This window comes from Corvus brachyrhynchos, unplaced genomic scaffold (genome assembly GCF_000691975.1).
Source record: "Corvus brachyrhynchos isolate BGI_N302 unplaced genomic scaffold, ASM69197v1 scaffold202, whole genome shotgun sequence".
Lineage (NCBI taxonomy): Eukaryota > Metazoa > Chordata > Aves > Passeriformes > Corvidae > Corvus > Corvus brachyrhynchos.
The window spans coordinates 5,477,341-5,489,047 of NW_008238132.1; the positions used below are offsets into that span (position 1 = coordinate 5,477,341).

The 11,707-nt window shown below is 45.4% G+C and overlaps 1 long non-coding RNA gene across 1 annotated transcript; it reads left to right on the plus strand.

The window, feature by feature from the left end:
* The first annotated feature begins 6 nt into the window (after positions 1-6).
* LOC108446598 lies at positions 7-3,418 on the plus strand. Its single transcript, XR_001861824.1, has 2 exons — positions 7-91; positions 2,317-3,418. It is a non-coding gene; the product is annotated as an uncharacterized LOC108446598 (long non-coding RNA).
* The last annotated feature ends 8,289 nt before the right edge of the window (positions 3,419-11,707 follow it).

Genomic DNA, 11,707 nt, shown 5'->3' on the forward strand with positions numbered 1-11,707 from the left:
GCACTGCCCCTCCCAGGGAGCTGTAACTGCACGAAGGCCTCCCCTCAGTCTCCTCCAGGCTGAACGGACCAAGTGACCTCAGCCGCTCCTCGTACGTCTTCCCCTCAGGGCCCTTCATGATCCTTGTGGCCCTCCTTTGGACAACCTAATAGCTCCTAAATGTCTTTCTTATATCGTGGTGCCCAAAACTGCACATAGCACTGGAGGTGAGGCTGCCCCAGTGCAGAGCAGAGCGGGACAATCCCCTCCCTTGCCCAGCTGGCGATGCTGTGCCTGATGCACCCCAGGACAGGGCTGGCCCTCCTGGCTGCCAGGGCACTGCTGACTCAGATTCAACTTGCAAAATGGGGAGCAGGGTTTCATCTTTCCCAAGTCAGAGGGAGTCAGGGCTGGCAGGGACCTCTGGAGAGCAACCAGTCCTGCCCCGTGCCAGTGCAGGGCTGGTGCCTCTCCCTCATTGCCTGTGGCTGCATGTCATGGGTTTCAACACCAATTTTCCTCTTTCTTCTAATCTTTTAAGCTCTCAGTAACACTTTTCTTTTTGTCTAACTTCTTATGAGGTGTCTGGGATGTGTCATCACTAGCCCATTTCTCATTACTCAGAGTCACCGAGCTGGGATGATCACACTTTCACTTTCTTTTTGCCAGTTGGTGCAAGATGGTACAGCTTTTGGGCATGATGCCTTAGGTCCTAAGGCATCAGGCACATCTATGCACCCCTTCTTTCTCCTCAGTAGTTTTTTCTAGGGAGGCAATTATGTATATCCACTCTCTTTTCCTTGTGTTGTATTACAAAGCATCTTTGCACCCACATTTTCCAAACTAGCTTGCCATTTAACACAGGCAGCCTCGTAATCCACACACTGACCTTCCAAGGAGAAGCGCTCCCAGCTTTTCCCAAGTGCCCCAGGGAAGCACTGCTGCGGGGCTCTGGACCTTGTAAGGGCCGTGACATGGGGACACAGACCATCATTCGCCCTACTGGGTGTACATGGACATGCATTTGCTCTACTGGGTGCTGCACCTCCTCCAAATAAGTGATGTTTTCAAAATAGGGAAATAATTAGGAAGCTGTTAGACTCTTGCTGTTATTACTCCCTCAGGGAAATTGAGTTGGGTATGTTCAGAGGCACCACCTCTGCACTTGTGAAAGGGCTGGCTGGGGCAGGTATATTTTTCTTATTTTTCCAAGGATAAGTGAGATTTAGCCCAGCAGTGAGGGTCGAGATGAAAGACAGAAGGATAGTAATTCCTAGACCTCTTTTTCCCCCTTTGGACATACTTTTCTGCAGCAGCCTGTCACAGCTGAAACAAATCTAGACCTCACTTGAACTCTGATTCTTAACAGACATTGATAAAATACCTTCAAAAGTCACCATGGGACCTGAAGCTCGTAGTGCTGCTAATGATCCTGGACGTGGCAGAGGCATCAGGGCACAGTACACAATTCCCTGTCCCTCACTTTCCTGAGGCAGTAAACTGCTCATTGCTTTCTTTGTGCCAGCGGAGCTCCCTTTTTATCTCCTCCTCCCCTGCTCTTCCTTCCTTTGCTCCAGATATCAGTGCCCTTTTTTGTCAGATGGTCTAGCTGCTTACATAATCTAATTAAATTTATAAGTCGTTTTCTGCTGGTTTTCACCTTCAAGACTACTGCTGCTCTTTCAGGCCTGAAGAAGGGGCTTCTGCCCAAAAGCTTATCTGTCTCTTTTTCTCAGTGGCAGCTGGCCTGATAAAAGATATCCCCTCTTTTTACAAACCACAGTAGAAACAGAGCAACTTACATCTTCAGCAGTGTGTTAAGTGACAGGGGAACATTTGGCTCCTTCTACGTAGTGTAATATGCAGCTAAAAACATCCAGTTAGTAGGTGTGCTTCAATTTGGTTTTATTTTTGGGAGACTGTTCTAGAAAAATGGATATTTTTGCAGTAGTCCAGAAACCTCTTACAAATTCATCAGTTCACTCAATTCACTGAAGTCAGGGTAGAAACCCTTTAGCACAGTGTGAAGGCAGGTGGACCTTCGGGTTGCTTTGCCTTGCCTGTAGGTCTGTATTAAGAGTTGCAGGTGTAAAATGTGAGATGTCATTTAAAAATGCATCTTTTAAATGGGTCAAGGCTCCTGTGTGAACACCAGTTTGATGTGGAGTTAAGTTAAATCAGTATCAAGCTGAAGTTAGCACTGTTTTAATTGGCATAGGCTTCACTGAAGTACCAACGCTGAAATTTTCCTGTGATCCCATATAAACAGAGAATTATGTCATGGGCTGATACTTTGTGATGAATTAATTTGAAAATGCTTTTTTTTTTTTTTTTCAGAAACCGGTAACATTTGAGAAAACCTTAGTGTTCCTCACCTTCCTTCTGTCCAGGTAGCCTCTTCAAGCACTTCTCATATCCAGCCAGAGTTGGATCCACATTTCAGAGTGATAGGTTAAAAATGTGGCGCTTCCCTCTCTCCCTCCACCTTTTTAGTTGCCAATTGACACCCAAAATGATGTGACAGGTTTTCCTGATAGTGCACCTCACCTTTGGTGTTGTGTAAATCCCAAAGGACTGATGGGAATCCCGTGGTTTTATTGATGAGTTTTCTAATACTATTTGAGGAGGATTTTCTGGGCAGGTGTCTGCAGAGTCTCACAAGAAGCCGTTCTCATGGAAGCCACACCTCAGATAGTTGTGAATTACTGCAGTGTTACTTCCATCAAGTGTTAGCATCTGGATATGGCTGTGCTCAACTAATTGTGTCTTGGATTAAAGTGCCAGATGACAGCTGCACCGTTCTATCCCTAAATAAACAGTATATTTTCAGCCCATTGTGGCAACTCCCATTGAGCTGTAAGAAAAGTGAGGAGATCCTGCTTTCAGCTAAGTCTCCTGCAAGGTGCAATCAGTGGAAATAAAGCAGAGGTGAGGCTGGAGGAAGAGAGGTGATACTGGGCTGTGACATAAGGGATGGCACCAGTTCTAACCTTTGTAAAAGGCTGTGAAAGTCACATCATAGTGGTGATGTTTTACATCATTTGCTGGGTGTGGGGGAGAGCATCCTAAGTATATATATATACACACATATATATCTCCTGGTAGAAAGAAACTGGAAAAATGAAGATTAAAGGACTGAGCAAGCCCTGGCACTGCAGAGAGGCTGGCAGGACAGTCTGTGCCCAGTACCCAGTGCCCCCTTCCCCAGTACATCTCCCAGCACAAAGGCTTTGGGAGAGAAAATGCATGATATGCCTGTGATCAGCTCAAATTTTTCTTCACAAATCTGTCTGGAATTTAGGACTGAAACAAAGAGCTGTGACTTTGTAGCCCCTCGTTCAACAAATGTTCAACAAACAGGTGGAAATTGTAGCTTTTAACTGGTTTCCTTCAAGTCCTTTCCCTGGGGCATTTCCAGGCAATAAAGATTTGATCATTATTTGCTACTCCTTCTTATTAATTGGGAATTGATCTCACAAAAACAGACCATCAGTTTGGTTCTTTCAGGTGAATTCATTCAAGACTGGCTATATTCATGTTATGAATATAGCCAGTCTTCCAGTGCTTGGCAATCCTTCGACTGGTTTGGATCTCGAGCCAAAATTCATAATTTAGATTTGCATTGGCAGTGTACTAAGCCAGAATCCCAGATCCCAAGATTAGTATTTGAAAGAGTTGAGCTTTGATCATCAGTGTAGCTTATCAGGTCAGATCTATTCACAAGTGATAGACCATGTTAGACTGGGCTAGATAGATGAAGATAGCCCGGACAAAGGCATCACTTTTAGAATGCAAGGAAGGTCTTCAGCAACAACCCCTCTTGCACTCAGAACAAATGCAGGTGTTCTTACCTTGGCATTTTCAGTATTTACAGTTCCTCTCCCTGCAGCTGGGACCCTGAGAGCTCTGTTTCTCTCGCTGGCCGCTGCACTTCTCCGAACAGACACAGAGGTCACTGCGCAGCCACAAACCCCTTTTACCTGTGGCACTGCTTGCACCAGGTCAGCTCACCCAAACCCTGCCCTGGGGGTGTGAGCTGTCAGCCGGCACTGCAACTGATACATTTCTAGGAAAAACAGGACTGCGATTCCCAGGTTAAGAACTATGAAGCAAGGTGCGGTCCACCTCTGATTTTATACTTGCTAACCTTATAAACATCCATGTGACTGAAAGGGCTGTGTAGAAAGGCCTGTGCCTGACCCTCGTGTCTGCTGCCAGTGTGTCCCACTGATGTGCTGAATGATGGAATAGAGGGTGCATTCATTAAAGTGGCAGTAACATTAGGATGGGAAGGACCACAAGGGTATTGGAGATTAAGACTGGAATTAAAAAGTGATCTTGACACATTGGACAAGTGGCCTGAATTGTTAGAAGGCATTTGGATGAGGTCAGCAGGTCAATGAGCAGTCAAACATTTACTAAAGGAAAATCTACCAAAAAGATGCAGCATAACATTCAAACAAGCCCTGAGCCACACACTGCTAGAAACTGAAATAGTGCATTGGGGAAGTGCTGCCTTATCCTGGTTCTGGTCCTCTGCTCTGTTGTAGGCTTCTGCTGCTGGCAAATGCCAGGGAACGCTGAGATGATGATGTGCTCCATATGGGTGGTCTGATGTCATGCTTGTGAATGCAGAGCAGAAATGATCAGCCACAGACACAGGACAGAGAGCTGGGCAGCAGTTCTGCAGAAAAGATCTGGGATACTGGTGGATCCAAGCTGAACAAGAATCATAGAGTCATAGAAATATTTAATTTGAAAAAGGCCTCTAAGATCATTGAGTCCAATCATTAACCCAGCACTGCCAAGTCCACCACTAAACCATGTCCCTGAGTGCCACATCTACATGTCTTTTAAATACTTCCAGGGATGGTGACTCAACTACATCTCTGGGCAGCCTGTTCTGGTGCTTCACCAGCCATTAGTGAAAAAAGAATTCCTAATGTCTGTTTCACCTGTTCTGAGAAAAGCCCACACCATATTGGAGTAGATAAGGGGTGATGTTATGCGTAAGAATCTTGTGCTGTTGCAGATATGAGGGGCTGAGCTCTGTTTTGTGGTGCTGGTACTTCCTGGAGCACTGACTCTAGCTTTAGCAACACACTTTGAAAAAGGTATGGACTGATCAGCAAGGGTTCACAAGAGCAGAGGGAATGAGTAGAAGGAATATGAGTTAATTTAGTTTGCTGTGAGGAAGTTGTAGATTAGGCATTGGAAATGCTTTCCAGTACAGGCAATAGAGAAGCAAGGAATATGCTGTCCACCTAGTTCTCTGTCTCTGCAGGTTTTTGAGAATAATTTAGAAACCTGCCCGTGGAGATCAGAAAGCATGTTAGATCTGTCATTAATGACACAGATAATGGCTGATTCTGCCCCACAACAAAGGGACAGGCTGCCTCTAGATCCTTTTTAACCCTATTCATCACCAAGTGATTCTTAGATGAACTATGTGCTGTCATTTATACCTCTTTAGAGTGGTCACACAGTTAGGATAAAAATAATATCCTCATATCCCCATTCAGAATGAACAAGAGGGTTTGGAAAAGGGACGTTATGGGAGAGGAATGTTGTCCTGCATGGCAAGATGGGTCTGTGTGGAAATCGCATGTACACAGAGGGAGAAGTATTCAGGTTCTGCAGTGCCCAGAGCTTTAATCTTAGTGAGTCCCTATTTTAGTCCTATTTAATATAATGTGGTAGAGTCCTTTGACTCAGATTAGAGGTGTGTTGCAGAAAGGGCTTCTTCCATGCCAAACCTCAGGCAAAGATGAGCAGGGATCTAATTTCTTGTGCTTGCTGGGACTCTGCTTAATCTGTGGGCAGTAAACATGGATGTCTCTCTGCAGAGATCCACTTTTACAGCAGAGTGAAGTTTTATAAAGTCATCCACACAAAAAAAAAAAAATTATCAGTACATGCCTGGCTGGTTCAATTATTTTGCAAAGAATGGGAGTGGAATTTATCCTATTTAACCTCCACAGCAGAGATAGATCATCAGTAAATCCCTTTGTTAAGTGAGCTCAAATGAACTTCTCATGGAGCAAGCGGGCCAGCTACATAAGGGAAAGGGAGCTGGAACTGCAGGCAGGGGAAGTGTCCTGCCCAGCAAGAGCTCAGCCTCATGGGGCCCCAGCCGGCCCGGCAGTGTGGGACCAATGTCTAAAGCCGCACCAGGGCTGGGATGAGCCAGACGTGGGGCCGGACACAGCGTGGCTGCAGCACAGCACAGGCAGGGAGCGAGGGACAGGCCTGGGCACAAACAGCTGCTGAGCCCTGGGAAGAGGGTCCCAGCAGGGCAGCTCATGGCTCCATCCCACACTGCAGCTGGTTTTACTGCAACGTGAGGCAAGGTTACAACTTCTATACACAGGCACCACCTCAAAGTTAGCCAGTATTTCTAAGGCCAACCTCTGCCCAGTTCTTCACCCCGAAGACATCTTCAGTTAACCTAGCGATCCCTGTCGAGAAGACTCAAAGAAGACATCATCCAACGAGCTCTCTGTTTTCGTGCCAGACTTAAGGCTTTCTCAACGCCTGTGCCAAGTAAGAGACACCCCACTAGATGGCGGGACAGGAGCTGGTGGATGGCAAGCAGGGCTCTGCTCACCTTGGTAGGAGGCCAGAGCTTTTTCCATTGCTGTTGGCATCATTCCTATGTCACCTGAAATGCCCCAGGACCAGCACAAGTAAAATTCGATCTTGGGCCTGTAACTGATACAGCTGCTCTGGGCTCCTGGCCAGCTGGATGCTGCACACAGATACCATTCACTTCAAATAATTAGCATCCACATGTAATGAGCTGGAGTCTGTTGAGTTCTTAACTGTTACAGGGGCTAATGCTGCCATGCTAAACTCACTCAGTTGCCATTTTTCAAAATGGCATTTGCTTCAGAAATGTTATGAAGCCTGAAATTGAATTCTGCCATTTTAATCCATCTCTATGTGCTTTTTGGGTCATTGTTACACAGTGTGAACTCTCAGTCTTGTCAATAGCGAAATAATCATCGGAGCACTCAGCATGTTAATGGTGTTATCCCTAGGACTTTGACACTACCAGCAGGTAACACAGTTACGTTTAGACAGCAATCTTTGCTGCAGATGCTCCAGGAAAATGGCAGGATTTAATATCCATTATAAGGAAATGGTAGATGAACCTTTTGGTCTCTCAGTTGTGCAAAGCTTCACTTTAAAATACTGTAGGGGGACAGCAGGCAACAGGACTAAAAGATTCCATTTTGGAAAACAGCTTCTTAAATGGCAATCCAGTAACTTGAGATCATAACACATGTCAGCTGGAAATACAAAGCTGCTTCATTTTCAAAGATCTCAAGACCGATATTTATTATTTTCTGATAAGAATTTTGTGTCCACTGCATTCCTCCCTGCCGTGAAAATCAAGAAGGGACTTGAGTGACACAGGATATGTTGGACACTTAGGAGGTATCTCTCAGCTTCTGAGTGATTTTGAATTGCTCTGGTTTCTATTGTTTTAGAAAGGTACAGCAGCACTATAGGAGCCATTCCAAAATAGGGAATTTTAACAGAAGGATGAGAGAAGCAGCTGTTTGCCGATTCTCCCCACAAATATGCTCCAAGGAAATAGGGAATGATCTGTTTATCTATCTGTGAGATGGCTGATAATCTGAGGCACTTCAAGATAAGGGTAGAAAAGGACCTTGAGAGTTCAGTCAACCAGTCTTCTTTCATCAGGGGGATTAGTTAGACATGCACTTCTCTGGGGAGATGTTTGCTTACCTTGTTTTTCAGATCTCCTGGTGCTGGAGATTTCCATCATCCTCTGCAGAACAAACGTTTACTGAAAAGGGAACTGGGTTCTACCATTCCCCTGTGAGTGTTGCAAATATAGGATGGATCATAACCTGTATTAGTGTGGATTTAGAGGTTTGTCTGATGCTCAGATCCTTATGGAACTCATTCTACATGGACACTTGGCTACACAATTTCTGTATTTATTAAAAAACCCCAACTATATTATTTGTCAGTACTTTCACACAGGATGAGCTGGGGTGTTCCTCACTGTTTGGTTCCTTCACTGGGTCAGTGGGCACATGCAAGTCTCTCTCCATGGCTGTGATACTGTAGGTAGAGAGGAAAAATGGAAGAACCAGCTCATCTCATGTATTTCTTCAGGAACTTTACATTTAAAAAAGCAATTTAGCTAATGAATACAATTCAGGGCAGAGTTGCCTGAAGTGATAATAGATACTTCTGTGAAAACATAAGAGCAGCTCTTAGTGCTGATCACATGACTAAACTGTTAATGAAATTTTAAGAAAGAAATGGAGAATAAAACCAGAAACATCCCCACCATATGTCTGTATACACACACACAGAGTAAATGTATATATATATATATATACATATATACACACACATACACGCACACATACATTTTGTATATAATTGCTGTATGCCCAAATGTCAAAAGCCATGTGCAGGCATGGCCTCCCAGAGTCAAAAAGGGATGATGAAAGTAGGACCAGTACCAAGAAGAGAGGCAAGGAGCAAAATATTAATCTGGAAAAGGACACAGCAACTTTAAAAAGAGATATCTTGGGTGGTGGGTGTGACAGCAAGCTTTGAAATCAGCAGCAGAGCTGAGAAAAAAGAGACTGACTATTCACTGTCTATCAGCAGACAGGAAATATGGGTACATCAAGAAAATGATGGGGCGACAGTTCAGAAGAGTCAAAAGAAGGCTCCTTTTAACACCCTGTGTGTAGTTACCCTGTGAAACTTACTGCTTGAGGGTGGATGCCAAAAGTTTAGATTATTGCAAAAGCAATTTAAAAAAATTGCAGAAGGGGCTACTAAGCCCTCCTGGCTCAGGAAGAAGCCCTACAGCCAAGGACTGCTGGAGCTCAGGAAATTTAACACTGAGATGTTGCTGTTCTCTGCATAGATTTGTATGTTTTTCAGGAAGGAGTTTGGAAGAGATCTCTGTATCCTTGAATGCCCTTTATTAATTGTCAGTCATATGCAGCCTTAGGGGAGAACATTTCTAGAAACATTGAGGGGGAAAGAAAGTCCTAAGGAGGCTAGGGAATCATCTCTGGCTCTTTCTCTGCCCTGAAATAGCCCCTGACAAACTGTGGGCCATGCTGAGGTGAGGGAGGACTGCTGCCCATTCTTCCTCACTAGCTCCCAGCTATGCCAATTACATTAACTGCTGCCCTGAGGATTTCTCCTCATCTGATTCTGCTGTCTTATGGTTCTGACCTGGTTTTGACATTTGAAAGAGCAAGTAAAACCCTCCTTACATGTGACAGGTGGTTTAGCTGCCACCAGCTTCCTTACTGTTTAATGACTGTGCTCAAATACCCAGCCAAGGCAGTGTTGGATATCCCTGAGTAAGCGAAGGATTGCAGAGGTGCTGTGAGGTCAGGCTGCCTCATTTCAGCAGTGCCAAGAAATCACATCCACACTCCCTTGTGCAGCCACAGGCCCCCTCTGTGTGTCTCATTTCTAAGTTGTTCTGCAATGTGGTCCAATCCTGTGTTCCTCCAGCTGTGGCTCATCAGGCATTAAACCACAGCAAGTTTCCTGTCTGGGACATCCTGACATACATGAACATGTCCACCCACAAACATGTACATGTGTACAAGCAAAGTGCATCGGGACGTAGAAAAGACATTGATGCACATCCAAAGTGGAGCACACATATTTTTCTGCTGTAAATAACAACCACTGTGGCCATGGTGCACACAGTGCCTGTTAAGTTTGGACTTGTTTTTCCTGAAAGGTCATGCTGCCCTTCAGCTTGGAGAAGCTCAAGAGTGTGTGTGGGAGCACAGTACACACCTGTGAGGCAACACAGAAATTCCTGTGTGTCAAAACTGGTGCTTACAGCCTCTCCTCTCTGCAATGGCAGTCCGTGCATAACCCTCTTGTCTCAGATTCTCCATGTGTGAAATGAGGCTAGTAATGTTTATCCACCTACTGCGAGGCTTGGTAGAACAAATCACTACTGCTCTATGGGGATAGGAAACCAGGAAGAAATCCCACTGAAAAAATTAATACATACGGGAGCAAGTGAATGCAGAGGAAGGAGGGAGGTGCGGGGGCGTAGCTCTTACAGCACAAAGCAAATGATTCTCCTCTGAGAACAGCATGAATATGGAAACCATGCAACAGATGCCCTAAGCTGAACATCAGATATATGCAAATTACTCTGCTCATCTTTTTGGTGTATTTTCTCACTATTCACGAATGGGTTTGTGCTGAACATCCTAGAGAGAAGCTGCTTTTGGGGAGAGTGGGTGTTGCAGACACAGGGTGAGAGCTTGCAGGGTGTGATGTGTTGGTGGTGCCCAGAGCTGTGCTGGGCCCCTAAACAGCAGAGTAGAAATTGGCTTCTGCTTCAAACTCCTCTGAGGCAAGGCAAAGGGGTGAGCTCCAGCCAGGCACATAAGAGCAATGCCATGGAAATGGGGATAGTTTTTCTTTCTTTCTATTAATCTGAGTTTATTATCCACTGCTTTGGATTTCTGCTGGTGGCCAGTGCTATTTAAAGACTTGGCCTTCATCCAAAGCCCTCACTCGCATGCTTCGCACAAGAAACACAGACAGAAAAATAGCAATTTCTCCATTAGTTCATTGAACAGGTCTGCTGCTGATGAACACAAAAGGCACCATTTCAGTTTCTACATGCAGTCCTGTTTATAAGCAAGCTGCCTCCCTGAGGAACAACCTGATCATTTGTGGGTGTCTTTACTACCTGGAGTCTGACCTAGGCAGACAAAGGCTCAGGACATGATTTTTATTTGCAATTTTTTTTTTTTTAGTATTTCACATGAAAAGTGCAAATATAAAGGCTGAGCCTTCTGATTTTTGTAGCCCACTGAAAATTAAGGACCAGGAAAATTCTTTTCATAATTTCTTTGATTCCTGATTATATTCTCCATTCCTGAACACAATCATGACGGTTGGTAGCTATATTAACCAAGTGTGTTTCTTCATTCATAGATTCTCTTGTGGTGTGTCATAGGTTAGCAAGCACAGTCCCGGAAGGGACGTCCTTGCTAAGGGGTGCTTACAGTTTCCTCTGGGACCCGATAGAACTTATCAGTGGCCAGTTTGAATATGGACAATTCTCTAAGCCACTTAAAGTTGTGATCACCTCTGTGATCCACATTTAAGAATAGGCAAACTCCCCCCCAAGCTCTCTCTCGTTTCCGGCCCTGGGACAGGCGGCTGCGGGCCCCGTGTGGGGGCCAGCGGGCCCGGCCAGGCCCCCAGGCCCTGCTTGGGCCAGGCCGGGCCAGGCCACGGCCATCCTGGAGCCGATGGACCTGTTCCAGCCGTGGAACCCCCCCCACTGCCTTGCCGTGGGCAGCTGGAGCTGCTTGGCTCTCCCCCCTCTCCACTGCGATAAGAAAAATTCAACATTCCAGCTGCAAAGCCGCAAGGCCGAGGTGAGATTAACCCTTTTTATTGCTGTGAAGAGCTGAAAACCTGAGGGAAGAAAGAGAGGAGATGCTTAAAGCTGAAATTCTGTTGTGAAGCTATGATATATCAGAGTATCCCGTTGTAATTCCATGAAGGCATGGGGGGTGGAGTGTTCAACTCGTGAGCAAAAGCACCTGTGCTGAGATAGGCAGATGCTGACGCAGCTGTAATTTCATGAGAAGTTTGGACAGGGAGAGATGGACCAGATGAGGACTTTTGCTCCAAACGGGAAAGGAGAAAACCTCAGTCCCTAGAGATG